The sequence below is a fragment of the Oncorhynchus gorbuscha genome, linkage group LG16 (genome assembly GCF_021184085.1).
Source record: "Oncorhynchus gorbuscha isolate QuinsamMale2020 ecotype Even-year linkage group LG16, OgorEven_v1.0, whole genome shotgun sequence".
NCBI lineage: Eukaryota > Metazoa > Chordata > Actinopteri > Salmoniformes > Salmonidae > Oncorhynchus > Oncorhynchus gorbuscha.
The window spans coordinates 89,895,897-89,911,534 of record NC_060188.1 but is presented as its reverse complement, the minus strand read 5'-3'; positions in this window follow the sequence as shown (position 1 = coordinate 89,911,534).

Sequence of the window (15,638 nt, the reverse complement as noted above, 5' to 3'; positions counted from 1 at the left end):
TCTTCTCAGCTAGCTACATAGCCGTCTTTGTATCAAAGATAATTGCGTAATTATCGTATTTCGCCGTCCTAACGTAGTCTTCACTAGCCAGCTAGCTAACGTCCACTGATTAGCTGCACTGGGAAAACTATTACACTCAACTGAACGACTTGATTAGTGTAGTGTTAGCTAGCTACATAGCTGTCTTTGCTGTCTTCGTATCTTCGTATCCAAGATAATTGTGTTGTTTAGGTTTAGAGTGTGTAGTCTTAGAGTGATTATCTTAATTTACCGAGGTTAGCTAGCCAGCTATTGGTCGTCCTTAACGTAGGAGACTCTGCTAGCTAGCCAACGCTAGCCAACGTCTTCTGAATAGAACTCAACAACCCGGCCGCATTCACAGGTAGTATCACATTTTCACTTCATTTCATTACAGTACAACGGTTTGATTTTTTTGATCGTAGCTAGCTACATAGCTAGCTACATAGCCGTCTTTGTATCAAAGATAATTGTGTAGTCTAGAGCGATTTTCTAGGTTAGCTAGCCAGCCATTGTCGTTCTTTTAACGCAACGTAACGTAAACAACACTGCTAGCTAGCCAGCTAGCCCCCCGAATAGCAACACTGCAGAAACTATTACACTCAACGGAACGACTTGATTAGTGTAGTGTCAACAACGCACCCACTGCCAGCTAGCCTACTTCAGCAGTACTGTATCATTTTAATCATTTTAGTCAATAAGATTCTTGCTACGTAGCTTAACTTTCTGAACATTCGAGACGTGTAGTCCACTTGTCATTCCAATCTCCTTTGCATTAGCGTAGCCTCTTCTGTAGCCTGTCAACTATGTGTCTGTTTATCCCTGTTCTCTCCTCTCTGCACAGACCATACAAACGCTCCACACCGCGTGGCCGCGGGCCACCCTACTCTGCTGGTCCCAGCGCGCACGACCCACGTGGAGTTCCAGGTCTCCGGTAGCCTCTGGAACTGCCAATCTGCGGTCAACAAGGCAGAGTTCATCTCAGCCTATGCCTCCCTCCAGTCCCTCGACTTCTTGGCACTGACGGAAACATGGATCACAACAGACAACACTGCTACTCCTACTGCTCTCTCTTCGTCCGCCCACGTGTTCTCGCACACCCCGAGAGCTTCTGGTCAGCGGGGTGGTGGCACCGGGATCCTCATCTCTCCCAAGTGGTCATTCTCTCTTTCTCCCCTTACCCATCTGTCTATCGCCTCCTTTGAATTCCATGCTGTCACAGTTACCAGCCCTTTCAAGCTTAACATCCTTATCATTTATCGCCCTCCAGGTTCCCTCGGAGAGTTCATCAATGAGCTTGATGCCTTGATAAGCTCCTTTCCTGAGGACGGCTCACCTCTCACAGTTCTGGGCGACTTTAACCTCCCCACGTCTACCTTTGACTCTTTCCTCTCTGCCTCCTTCTTTCCACTCCTCTCCTCTTTTGACCTCACCCTCTCACCTTCCCCCCTACTCACAAGGCAGGCAATACGCTCGACCTCATCTTTACTAGATGCTGTTCTTCCACTAACCTCATTGCAACTCCCCTCCAAGTCTCCGACCACTACCTTGTATCCTTTTCCCTCTCGCTCTCATCCAACACCTCCCGCACTGCCCCTACTCGGATGGTATCGCGCCGTCCCAACCTTCGCTCTCTCTCCCCCGCTACTCTCTCCTCTTCCATCCTATCATCTCTTCCCTCCGCTCAAACCTTCTCCAACCTATCTCCTGATTCTGCCTCCTCAACCCTCCTCTCCTCCCTCTCTGCATCCTTTGACTCTCTATGTCCCCTATCCTCCAGGCCGGCTCGGTCCTCCCCTCCCGCTCCGTGGCTCGATGACTCATTGCGAGCTCACAGAACAGGGCTCCGGGCAGCCGAGCGGAAATGGAGGAAAACTCGCCTCCCTGCGGACCTGGCATCCTTTCACTCCCTCCTCTCTACATTTTCCTCCTCTGTCTCTGCTGCTAAAGCCACTTTCTATCACGCTAAATTCCAAGCATCTGCCTCTAACCCTAGGAAGCTCTTTGCCACCTTCTCCTCCCTCCTGAATCCTCCCCCCCCTCCCCTCTCTGCAGATGACTTCGTCAACCATTTTGAAAAGAAGGTCGACGACATCCGATCCTCGTTTGCTAAGTCAAACGACACCGCTGGTTCTGCTCACACTGCCCTACCCTGTGCTCTGACCTCTTTCTCCCCTCTCTCTCCAGATGAAATCTCGCGTCTTGTGACGGCCGGCCGCCCAACAACCTGCCCGCTTGACCCTATCCCCTCCTCTCTTCTCCAGACCATTTCCGGAGACCTTCTCCCTTACCTCACCTCGCTCATCAACTCATCCCTGACCGCTGGCTACGTCCCTTCCGTCTTCAAGAGAGCGAGAGTTGCACCCCTTCTGAAAAAACCTACACTCGATCCCTCCGATGTCAACAATTACAGACCAGTATCCCTTCTTTCTTTTCTCTCCAAAACTCTTGAACGTGCCGTCCTTGGCCAGCTCTCCCGCTATCTCTCTCTGAATGACCTTCTTGATCCAAATCAGTCAGGTTTCAAGACTAGTCATTCAACTGAGACTGCTCTCCTCTGTATCACGGAGGCGCTCCGCACTGCTAAAGCTAACTCTCTCTCCTCTGCTCTCATCCTTCTAGATCTATCGGCTGCCTTCGATACTGTGAACCATCAGATCCTCCTCTCCACCCTCTCCGAGTTGGGCATTTCCGGCGCAGCCCACGCTTGGATTGCGTCCTACCTGACAGGCCGCTCCTACCAGGTGGCGTGGCGAGAATCTGTCTCCTCACCACGCGCTCTCACCACTGGTGTCCCCCAGGGCTCTGTTCTTGGCCCTCTCCTATTCTCGCTATACACCAAGTCACTTGGCTCTGTCATAACCTCACATGGTCTCTCCTATCATTGCTATGCAGACGACACACAATTAATCTTCTCCTTTCCCCCTTCTGACGACCAGGTGGCGAATCGCATCTCTGCATGTCTGGCAGACATATCAGTGTGGATGACGGATCACCACCTCAAGCTGAACCTCGGCAAGACGGAGCTGCTCTTCCTCCCGGGGAAGGACTGCCCGTTCCATGATCTCGCCATCACGGTTGACAACTCCATTGTGTCCTCCTCCCAGAGCGCCAAGAACCTTGGCGTGATCCTGGACAACACCCTGTCGTTCTCAACCAACATCAAGGCGGTGGCCCGTTCCTGTAGGTTCATGCTCTACAACATCCGCAGAGTACGACCCTGCCTCACACAGGAAGCGGAGCAGGTCCTAATCCAGGCACTTGTCATCTCCCGTCTGGATTACTGCAACTCGCTGTTGGCTGGGCTCCCTGCCTGTGCCATTAAACCCCTTCAACTCATCCAGAACGCCGCAGCCCGTCTGGTGTTCAACCTTCCCAAGTTCTCTCACGTCACCCCGCTCCTCCGTTCTCTCCACTGGCTTCCAGTTGAAGCTCGCATCCGCTACAAGACCATGGTGCTTGCCTACGGAGCTGTGAGGGGAACGGCACCTCAGTACCTCCAGGCTCTGATCTGGCCCTACACCCAAACAAGGGCACTGCGTTCATCCACCTCTGGCCTGCTCGCCTCCCTACCACTGAGGAAGTACAGCTCCCGCTCAGCCCAGTCAAAACTGTTTGCTGCGCTGGCCCCCCAATGGTGGAACAAACTCCCTCACGACGCCAGGACAGCGGAGTCAATCACCACCTTCCGGAGACACCTGAAACCCCACCTCTTTAAGGAATACCTAGGATAGGATAAGTAATCCCTCTCACCCCCCCCCTTTAAGATTTAGATGCACTATTGTAAAGTGACTGTTCCACTGGATGTCATAAGGTGAATGCACCAATTTGTAAGTCGCTCTGGATAAGAGCGTCTGCTAAATGACTTAAATGTAAATGTAATATACAGGGAGTACCAGATCAATGTGGAGCTATATACAGGGAGTACCAGATCAATGTGGAGCTATAAACAGGGAGTTCCAGATCAATGTGGAGATATATACAGGGAGTTCCAGATCAATGTGGAGCTATATACAGGGAGTTCCAGATCAATGTGGAGCTATATACAGGGAGTACCAGATCAATGTGGAGCTATATACAGGGAGTTCCAGATCAATGTGGAGATATATACAGGGAGTACCAGATCAATGTGGGGCTATATACAGAGGGTACCAGTACCAGATCAACAAGGAGCTATATACAGGGAGTACCAGATCAATGTGGAGCTATATACAGGGAGTACCAGTACCAGATCAACGAGGAGCTATATACAGGGAGTACCAGTACCAGATCAATGTGGAGCTATATACAGGGAGTACCAGATCAATGTGGATGTATGTCAAGACCAGACTTTCAAAGCACTTCATGATTACAGTGCGGCAGTCATTTTTTTTTTTACCTTTATTTAACTTGGCAAGAACAAATTCTTATTTTCTATGATGGCCTAAGAACAGCGGGTTAGCTGCCTTGTTCAGGGGCAGAACGACAGATTTGTACCTTGTCAGCCAGTCAATAATTTTGCACGCCCAATTTTTCAGTTTTTGATTTGTTAAAAAAGTTTGAAATATCCAATAAATGTCGTTCCACTTCATGATTGTGTCCCACTTGTTGTTGATTCTTCACAAAAAAATACAGTTTTATATCTTTATGTTTGAAGCCTGAAATGTGGCAAAAGGTCGCAAAGTTCAAGGGGGCCGAATACTTTTGCAAGGCACTGTATCCAATATATCCCATATATCCAATATATCCAATATATCCAATATATCCCATATATCCAATATATCCCATATATCCAATATATCCAATATATCCAATATATCCCATATATCCAATATATCCAATATATCCCATATATCCAATATATCCCATATATCCCATATATCCAATATATCCAATATATCCAATATATCCCATATATCCAATATATCCAATATATCCCATATATCCAATATATCCCATATACCCAATATATCCCATATATCCAATATATCCAATATATCCCATATATCCAATATATCCCATATATCCAATATATCCAATATATCCCATATATCCAATATATCCCATATATCCCATATATCCCATATATCCAATATATCCAATATATCCAATATATCCCATATATCCAATATATCCAATATATCCCATATATCCAATATATCCCATATATCCAATATATCCAATATATCCAATATATCCCATATATCCCATATATCCAATATATCCCATATATCCCATATATCCAATATATCCCATATATCCCATATATCCAATATATCCCATATATCCCATATATCCAATATATCCAATATATCCAATATATCCAATATATCCAATATATCCCATATATCCAATATATCCCATATATCCAATATATCCAATATATCCAATATATCCCATATATCCCATATATCCAATATATCCCATATATCCAATATATCCAATATATCCCATATATCCCATATATCCAATATATCCCATATATCCAATATATCCCATATATCCAATATATCCCATATATCCAATATATCCCATATATCCCATATATCAATATATCCCATATATCCAATATATCCCATATATCCAATATATCCAATATATCCAATATATCCCATATATCCCATATATCCAATATATCCCATATATCCAATATATCCCATATATCCAATATATCCAATATATCCCATATATCCAATATATCCCATATATCCAATATATCCAATATATTCAATATATCTCATATATCCAATATATCCAATATATCCCATATATCCCATATATCCAATATATCCAATATATCCCATATATCCAATATATCCCATATATCCCATATATCCAATATATCCCATATATCCAATATATCCCATATATCCAATATATCCAATATATTCAATATATCTCATATATCCAATATATCCAAACAACTGTCTGATGTGTGTCTGTCAACAGGGAGGGCATTAGCTCAGATAGTAAGTAGGATTTGGGCACTGAGAGGCATTATTACGTAAGCTTCGCAGCAATGGTATCATAGCTGAAACAGACATCCCATGATATTTCAGATTGCTTGTGTAACTTCAGCTAATGGGGAGAGAGAGATATTTTGGGTCAGTTATGGCTGAAAGTAATACTGAAATTGACCCAAGTGCAAATCCAAAGTCTGGCCACAGTCACGTGTCTGTGTAAAAATATCAACACAAAGAGATGTGCAGCAGAACTCACAGAGACAGACTGTGACAGACTGACTAGGGACGTACTCGGACCAGATACCAGCCCGACCATTTCTGTCACAATGCAATTTTTTTCCTCAACGGGAATTTTTTCCCACACTTGCCCATTTTCTTCACTCAAGGTCCCCATTGTTTGCCAAATAATAATAGTTTTGCGTAAAACAACACCAGCCCGTCCCTGCTTTACCCTCTACATTTAGATAGGATTGTCGTGGGTAACTGTAGCTTTGCAGTCAAATTTCCCCTAAAATGTCATTTGAGGTTAAGAAGGCAACATATGTGCCAAGCCAATCTATGTGAATAGCCTGCTCCCGCCAGCCTGGCAAGTGATTGTGGGCTAAGCAAATCATTAGGATTTATAAAAGGCAGTACACAGTCTTCTATGGAGACAAATCTGGGCCCGGCTGCATAAAACATCTCAAGTGTTTCCCTTAATTAAGGCTTTATACCTTAAGAGGAATTTCGGCTCTGCCATGGCATTTTCAGTGCCCTCCATTGGCACCCTTGGTAAATATAAGCAAAACAGTTTGTGATTTTTTTTTTAATGTTATTTTAAAATGTATTTATTCTCTTGGTCTTTCATTCAAAATATTCACAAATATCAAAAGTTTAATTGAAATTAAATGATTGGAAAAAATATTTTTCTCTAAAATATGTGTGCCACAATTATTGGCGCACCTAGAAATTCTTATGAGTAAAATCCAACTGTAGTATATTCCCATTCAAATATGACTAGGAATACTTTACATTTACATTTAAGTCATTTAGCAGACGCTCTTATCCAGAGCGACTTACTCAGTGGTAAGCCATGACTTCCTGTTTCACTGGGGTATAAATATGAAGTGACACACAGAGGCCAAGTTCCCATACATAGTCATCCATCACTGTGGGAAAGAACCGAGATTACAGCAATAACGTTGTTGAGCTGCACAAATTAGACAATGGCTATAAGAAAATAGCTCAACGGTTGAAAATAAGGGGTACAGAGTCAATGTGGAGGTTATATACAGGGTGTAGGGGTACAGATTCAATGTGGAGGCTATATACAGGGTGTAGGGGTACAGAGTCAATGTGGAGGTTATATACAGGGTGTAGGGGTACAGATTCAATGTGGAGGCTATATACAGGGGGTACTGGTACAGAGTCAATGTGGAGGCTATATACAGGGGGTAGGGGTACAGAGTCAATGTGGAGGCTATATACAGGGGTAGGGGTACAGAGTCAATGTGGAGGTTATATACAGGGTGTAGGGGTACAGATTCAATGTGGAGGCTATATACAGGGGGTACTGGTACAGAGTCAATGTGGAGGCTATATACAGGGGGTAGGGGTACAGAGTCAATGTGGAGGCTATATACAGGGGGTAGGGGTACAGAGTCAATGTGGAGGTTATATACAGGGTGTAGGGGTACAGATTCAATGTGGAGGCTATATACAGGGGGTACTGGTACAGAGTCAATGTGGAGGCTATATACAGGGGGTAGGGGTACAGAGTCAATGTGGAGGCTATATACAAGGGGTAGGGGTACAGAGTCAATGTGGAAGCTATATACAGGGGGTACTGGTACAGAGTCAATGTGGAGGCTATATACAGGGTGTAGGGGTACAGAGTCAATGTGGAGGTTATATACAGGGGGTAGGGGTACAGAGTCAATGTGGAGGCTATATACAGGGGGTACTTGTACAGAGTCAATGAGGAGGTTTTATACAGGGGGTACCAGTACCGAGTCAATGTGCGGGGGTACAGGTTAGTCGAGGTAATTTGTAATGTGACTATGCATAGATAATAAACAGTGAGTAGCAGCAGTGTAAAAACAAAGGGGGGATCAATGTAAATAGTCCAGGTGGCCATTTGATTAGTTGTTCAGCAGTCTTATGGCTTGGGGGTAGAAGCTGTTAAGGAGTGTTTTGGTCCTAGACTTCGCGCTCCGGTACCACTTGCCGTGCGGTTGCAAAGAGAACAGTCTATGACTTGGGTAGCTGGAGTCTTTGACAATTTTTGGGGCCTTTCCTCTGACACCGCCTGGTATAGATCCTGGATGGCAGGAAGCTTGGACCTGCTGATGTATTGGGCCGTACGCACTACCCTGACCGCCTTACGGTCAGGTGCCGAGCAGTTGCCATACCAGGCGGTGATGCAACCGGGTATACAAGAATGAGGGAGTGGACACCCCTTGCTGTTATGGAGCACAAGATTGTGGAACAGAAACAAGAAGGGACACTGAAATATATCAAATCAAGACTACAACAGTAAAACATGTCTTATCCAGCTGGCCGTTCACCGCAGACAGGACAAGACCATTCGCCATGAACACAAAGAGTCTCAGCTTCCCCAACCCACCATGCCGAAAACCATTGCCAGAGTACCGAAGCCGGATAAAGGACTATGGCTGTGTTTACACATGCATCCCAATTCTGATTTCCCCCCCCCCCCCCCCCCACTAATAGGTATTTTGACCAATCAAATAAGTTTAGAAAAATATCTGATGCGATTATGTTCAATTGGTGGACTAAAGATCAGAATTGGGCTGCCTGTTTAAACGCAGCCAGTGTGGCGCATCATAAGACCATGTGTAACAGGGGTCTCTAACCCTGTTCCTGGAGAGATACTGTACCCTCCAGTAGGTTTTCACTCCAGCCCTGTTCCTGGAGAGCTACTGTACCCTCCTGTAGGTTTTCACTCCAACCCTGTTCCTGGAGAGCTACTGTACCCTCCTGTAGGTTTTCACTCCAACCCTGTTCCTGGAGAGTTACAGTATCATCCTGTAGGTTCTCTCTCCAACCCTGTTCCTGGAGAGCTACTGTACCCACCTGTAGGTTTTCACTCCAACCCTGTTCCTGGAGAGCTACTGTACCCTCCTGTAGGTTTTCACTCCAACCCCAGTTGTAACTAACCGGGTTCAGCTTATCAACCAGCTAATTATTATCATCAGGTGTGCTAGATAACTGAAGACAACTGGGTATTCAACAAGAATGTTACATGGTTAAAGTAACATACAAAAAAGTAACACACAAACAAAATTGTACGAACAGTGTAGCACAGTTCAGTGTGTCCCAGTGTTTGTCAGGTGTAGAGGCGTAGAGACACACAAAGTGCAGAGGACTGTTTGATTGTTACACCAGGTGATGTGATTTACCCAAAGATTGTTGCCGACATCTTGCCGACATCTTGTCCATGTGAAGTCTTCTCTCATTGATCGAGACAGGTGGGTTTCCACGACAACGTGCTGTCATAATGAGCGAAGACTTGAAATTGACAAGATTGCAGGATACGCATTGTTGGATTACTTCAAAGAGCATTTTTTTTTAATTCAAACTGATCACCTGCAACTGGACACTGAAATGTTAGACTCTTGTGTCCCCAAATTCGAGGATGAAGACAGCATCTCTAAGGTTGGTTGAAATTCTATTTGCTACACCAAACAGTGTCTATCCTATAACTCCCAGTAATGGATACGTAAAATATTTGGTTAAATCACATTATCTGGTGTAACAATCTGTAGCTAATAGAACAGGTGGTCATGATGAAATTGCAATTCACAAATAAACATACAATATGACAATACAGTATGGTCAATGTTGTAATGTTCAGGGAATATTTGTAAAGCTGTGGGAGTAGTGTCATGATCAAACTGCCATTTAGCTCCACATGAGTCATCTGCTTGAAATTCATCATAATGTCTAATCCCTCGAGAGAGAGAGAGAGAGAGAGAGAGAGAGAGAGAGAGGGAGAGAGAGAGAGAGAGAGAGAGAGCGAGAGAGAGAGAGAGAGAGAGAGAGAGAGAGAGAGAGAGAGAGAGAGAGAGAGAGAGAGAGAGAGAGAGAGAGAGAGAGAGAGAGAGAGAGCGAGAGAGAGAGAGAGAGAGAGCGAGAGAGAGAGAGAGGGAGAGAGAGAGGGAGAGAGAGAGAGAGAGAGAGAGAGAGAGAGAGAGAGAGAGAGAGAGAGAGAGAGAGAGAGAGCGAGAGAGAGAGCGAGAGAGAGAGCGAGAGCGAGAGAGAGAGAGAGGAGAGAGAGAGAGAGAGAGAGAGAGAGAGAGAGAGAGAGAGAGAGAGAGAGAGAGAGAGAGAGAGAGAGAGAGAGAGAGCGAGAGAGAGAGAGAGAGAGAGAGAGAGAGAGAGAGAGAGAGAGAGAGAGAGAGAGAGAGAGAGAGAGAGAGAGCGAGAGAGAGAGAGAGAGAGAGAGAGAGAGAGAGAGAGAGAGAGAGAGAGAGAGAGAGAGAGAGAGAGAGAGGGAGAGAGAGAGAGAGAGAGAGAGAGAGAGAGAGAGAGAGAGAGAGAGAGAGAGAGAGAGAGAGAGAGAGAGAGAGAGAGAGAGAGAGAGAGAGAGAGAGAGAGAGAGAGAGAGAGCGAGAGAGAGAGAGAGAGAGAGAGAGAGAGAGAGAGAGAGAGAGAGAGAGAGCGAGAGAGAGAGAGAGAGAGAGAGAGAGAGAGAGAGAGAGAGAGAGAGAGAGAGCGAGAGAGAGAGAGCGAGAGAGAGAGAGAGAGAGAGAGAGTGAAGAACCAGTGAAGAACAAACACCATTGTAAATACAACCCATATTTATGCTTATTTATTTTCCCTTGTGTTCTTTAACCATTTGTACATTGTTACAACACTGTATATATATACAGTGTATATATATGTATAATATGACATTTGTAATGTCTTTATTGTTTTGAAATTTCTGTATGTGTAATATTTACTGTTAATTTTTATTGTTTATTTCACTTTTGTATATTATCTACCTCACTAGCTTTGGCAATGTTAACACATGTTTCCCATGCCAATAAAGACCCTTGAATTGATTTGAATTGGAGAGAGAGAGACATTTACATTTACATTTAAGTCATTTAGCAGATGCTCTTATCCAGAGCGACTTACAGAGAGAGAGAGAGAGAGAGAGAGAGAGAGAGAGAGAGAGAGAGAGAGAGAGAGAGAGAGAGAGAGAGAGAGAGAGAGAGAGAGAGAGAGATCACAGGATACAGTTCTGCTGCAATGATACATGCAGGCTTGGGAATTCAATTTCTGTGTCTAGAATCCACTCTAGAAACGGTATTGTCTTTCAGACAAAAAAGGACAATAAATGATACTCTATTGTAGAGTTTGAATGACAGTTGAACTGTGCCAGCATAACACCAACAGGGTAGACTAGTTGAACATGTATACATGTGCACAGGAACAGAGATTACACTGACAACAATATCTCGCCTAATAGAAAGAAATAGGGCATAACACTGGGCCTTTGCACAGCGACCAGACGGTACAAATGTGCCTAGACAGACAGTATCTACCAATAGCCATGTCTGTCAGGCATTCTTAGGCAAATATTTTTTATCGTAAAACCAACTTCAGTTTTAGAGGTTTACAACAGTAAAGTGTTGTATTATTGTTTCTCCTCCTCTCTGTTAGCTAGTAAACTTAGCTGGCTAGCTTGCTGGATATGCAATACTTGTTATTTACTTCTGTTTGGATCCCTATCTTGCGTAACGCCTATATTTTAGTGAGATTGAAATGCATCCGCTGTCACGATCATAACCAAGTAATGTTACATAGCTAGCTAGTAAAATTATTTACAGTTGTTGATATTACACGTTTGCTTAGAAGTTACGAATGCGAGCTGTGGTGCATAAGAAGTTTGCTGGGGGGACAAGCTAACTAACTATTCAACTCCAGTCAAGTACTAATGTTTGCGGTAAAACCTAGCTTTAGGTGGTTGGTTGTAACATTGTAGCTTACTGTTTAGTAGCCAAATCTATGACATAACAAAGAGAAGAGGTTTTACAATCGAGATATAAAAGATCTCATATTGTAAAACCTGTTCTATTTTTCTGTCATTGATATGGCTACCGATAATTGTTTAGCTAACTTAGCTCGCTGCTTAGCTAGATAGCTACCCAGCTAAGTTAACAAACATAATTTGTTTGATATTAATCGCCACTGTTAGCCAGCTATATAAGTTTCAGTAGACTAACTAGCTAAGTGGCTTGCAGGAAAAATAACTTACTTAGCTAGTTAGGCACTATATTTGTTATCTGCCCTCTTAGTGCTGGCATCAATAAAGCCCGCCTTTGGGGGAGGGACAGGACCAGAGCACAAAGCATCGCCCAACACAAAATGTAGTCTTTCAGAGACTGGAAAAAAATGGTCTGTTTGTATATTTAGCAATGAATCCTCCAATAGGAACATCGCTGAAAGACATCCAATGGCTCTATTGAACAAGGACAACAATATCTACACACAAAAAACATGTATAGTGTGATCAGTATAACATAGAGCCTTATGGTGTGATCAGTATAAATAGAGCCTTATAGTGTGATCATTTTAACATAGAGCCTTATAGTGTGATCAGTATAAATAGAGCCTTATAGTATGATCAGTTTAACATAGAGCCTTATAGTGTGATCAGTATAACATAGAGCCTTATAGTGTGATCAGTTTAACATAGAGCCTTATAGTGTGATCAGTATAAATAGAGCCTTATAGTGTGATCAGTATAACATAGAGCCTTATAGTGTGATCAGTATAACATAGAGCCTTATAGTGTGATCAGTTTAACATAGAGCCTTATAGTGTGATCAGTATAACATAGAGCCTTATAGTGTGATCAGTTTAACATAGAGCCTTATGGTGTGATCAGTATAAATAGAGCCTTATAGTGTGATCAGTATAAATAGAGCCTTATAGTGTGATCAGTATAAATAGAGCCTTATAGTGTGATCAGTATAACATAGAGCCTTATGGTGTGATCAGTATAAATAGAGCCTTATAGTGTGATCAGTATAAATAGAGCCTTATAGTGTGATCAGTATAAATAGAGCCTTATAGTGTGATCAGTATAAATAGAGCCTTATAGTGTGATCAGTATAACATAGAGCCTTATAGTGTGATCAGTTTAACATAGAGCCTTATAGTGTGATCAGTATAAATAGAGCCTTATAGTGTGATCAGTATAACATAGAGCCTTATAGTGTGATCAGTATAACATAGAGCCTTATAGTGTGATCAGTTTAACATAGAGCCTTATAGTGTGATCAGTATAACATAGAGCCTTATAGTGTGATCAGTTTAACATAGAGCCTTATAGTGTGATCAGTATAAATAGAGCCTTATAGTGTGATCAGTATAACATAGAGCCTTATAGTGTGATCGGTTTAACATAGAGCCTTATAGTGTGATCAGTTTTACATAGAGCCTTATAGTGTGATCAGTTTAACATAGAGCCTTATAGTGTGATCAGTTTAACATAGAGCCTTATAGTGTGATCAGTATAACATAGAGCCTTATAGTGTGATCAGTTTAACATAGAGACTTATAGTGTGATCAGTTTAACATAGAGCCTTATAGTGTGATCAGTATAACATAGAGCCTTATAGTGTGATCAGTTTAACATAGAGCCTTATAGTGTGATCAGTATAAATAGAGCCTTATAGTGTGATCAGTATAAATAGAGCCTCAGCAAAATGCCACAAAGCAGGACTACATTTATTGTTAGATCCCCTCACCCCATCAATACACTGGAAGCCGTCATAGGGTGTGTCATTCAAGTCCAGACCTGCCTTCATCCTGGGCAATTGTGTTTGAAACGCATCTCACTGTCCCAGAAATGCATCAGACCTGATGAAAACAAGCCCAGATTCCCCCAGGGTGACATTCCCCTTTAAGGAATCATTTCCACTAACCTGGCGAAATGTTTTCAAGGGTGTTGCATAGAGCCCCTCAAACATTTCCTTAGGTAAGGGCATCATTTAAGGGTTTTAGAGAAGTTCCAATGCATGTACGGCAGAAAGAGTCTCTGGTTACCATGGAGATGACCTGATTCACTGAATGATCAAAGAGATCCCATTTATTTTGAGATCGCAAAATAGAACATCCACATTCAAGACAGAAGACAATAAAATATGTTCTTTTAGTTACCTTTTCTAGCACATCAAATTAGATTACAGCATAGGTAGCTAGCTAGCTAGCCAACTTTGTAGCCATGGATTGTGCACTTTCCATTGTTTAGCTAAGTAGCTAGCTAGCTATCTTGCTGGCGGATGTTTTCCTTTTGAAACCAGGGCAGAAGAAAGCAACATTCACCTCCACAAATTCTGTTTACATTGATATCCATACCGAATGAAGCACTTAATAGATCTCAATGTTGTCACTTAATTTAAGGGGAAAATGTGCTTCAAAATCTTTTCTGCAACCGATTTAAAGTCAACTCGCCCAAGCCTTCCCCATTTCTCCTTCTCCCAAATCCAGTAAGCTGATGTTCTGAAAGAGCTGCAAAATCTGGACCCCTACAAATCAGTCGGGCTAGACAATCTGGACCATTTCTTTCTAAAATTATCTGCCGAAATTGTTGCCACCCCTATTACTAGCCTGTTCAACCTCTCTTTCGTGTCGTCTGAGATTCCCAAAGACTCTGTCAATCACCACATCCTCATCGGCAGACTCGATAGCCTTGGTTTCTCAAACGATTGCCTCTCTTGGTTTACCAACTACTTCTCTCATAGAGTTCAGTGTGACAAATCAGAGGGTCTGTTGTCCGGGCCTCTGGCAGTCTCTATGGGGGTGCCACAGGGTTCAATTCTTGGACTGACTCTCTTCTCCGTATACATCAATGATGTCGCACTTGCTGCTGGTGAGTCTCTGATCCACCTCTACGCAGACGACACCATTCTGTATACTTCTGGCCCTTCTTTGGACACTCCAGACGAGCTTCAATGCCATACAACTCTCCTTCCATGGCCTCCAATTGCTCTTAAATACAAGTAAAACTAAATGCATGCTCTTCAACCAATCGCTGCCTGCACCTGACAGCCCGTCCAACATCACTTCTCTGGACGGTTCTGGCTTAGAATATGTGGACAACTACAAATACCTAGGTGTCTGGTCAGAATGTAAACTCTCCTTCCAGACTCACATCAAACATCTCCAATCCAAAGTTAAATCTAGATTTGTCTGCCTATTTCGCAACAAAGCATCCTTCACTCATGCTGCCAAACATACCCTTGTAAAACTGACCATCCTACCGATCCTCGACTTCGGCGATGTCATTTTCAAAATAGCCTCCAATACCCTACTCAATAAATTGGATGCAGTCTATCACATGGCCATCCGTTTTGTCACCAAGGCCCCATATACTACCCACCACTGCGACCTGTACTCTCTCAATGGCTGGCCCTTGCTTCATACTCGTCGCCAAACCCACTTGCTCCAGTTCATCTGATTACTGCACCTGTACATAGCCCATCTATAATTTATCCCAAACAACTACCTCTCCCCCTACTGTATTTATTTATTTAATGTGCTCCTTTGCACCACATTATTTCTATCTCTACCTTGCACATTCTTCCACTGCAAATCTACCATTCCAGTGTTTTACTTGCTATATTGTATTTACTTCGCCACCATGACCCTTTTTTGCCTTTACCTCCCTTATCTCACCTC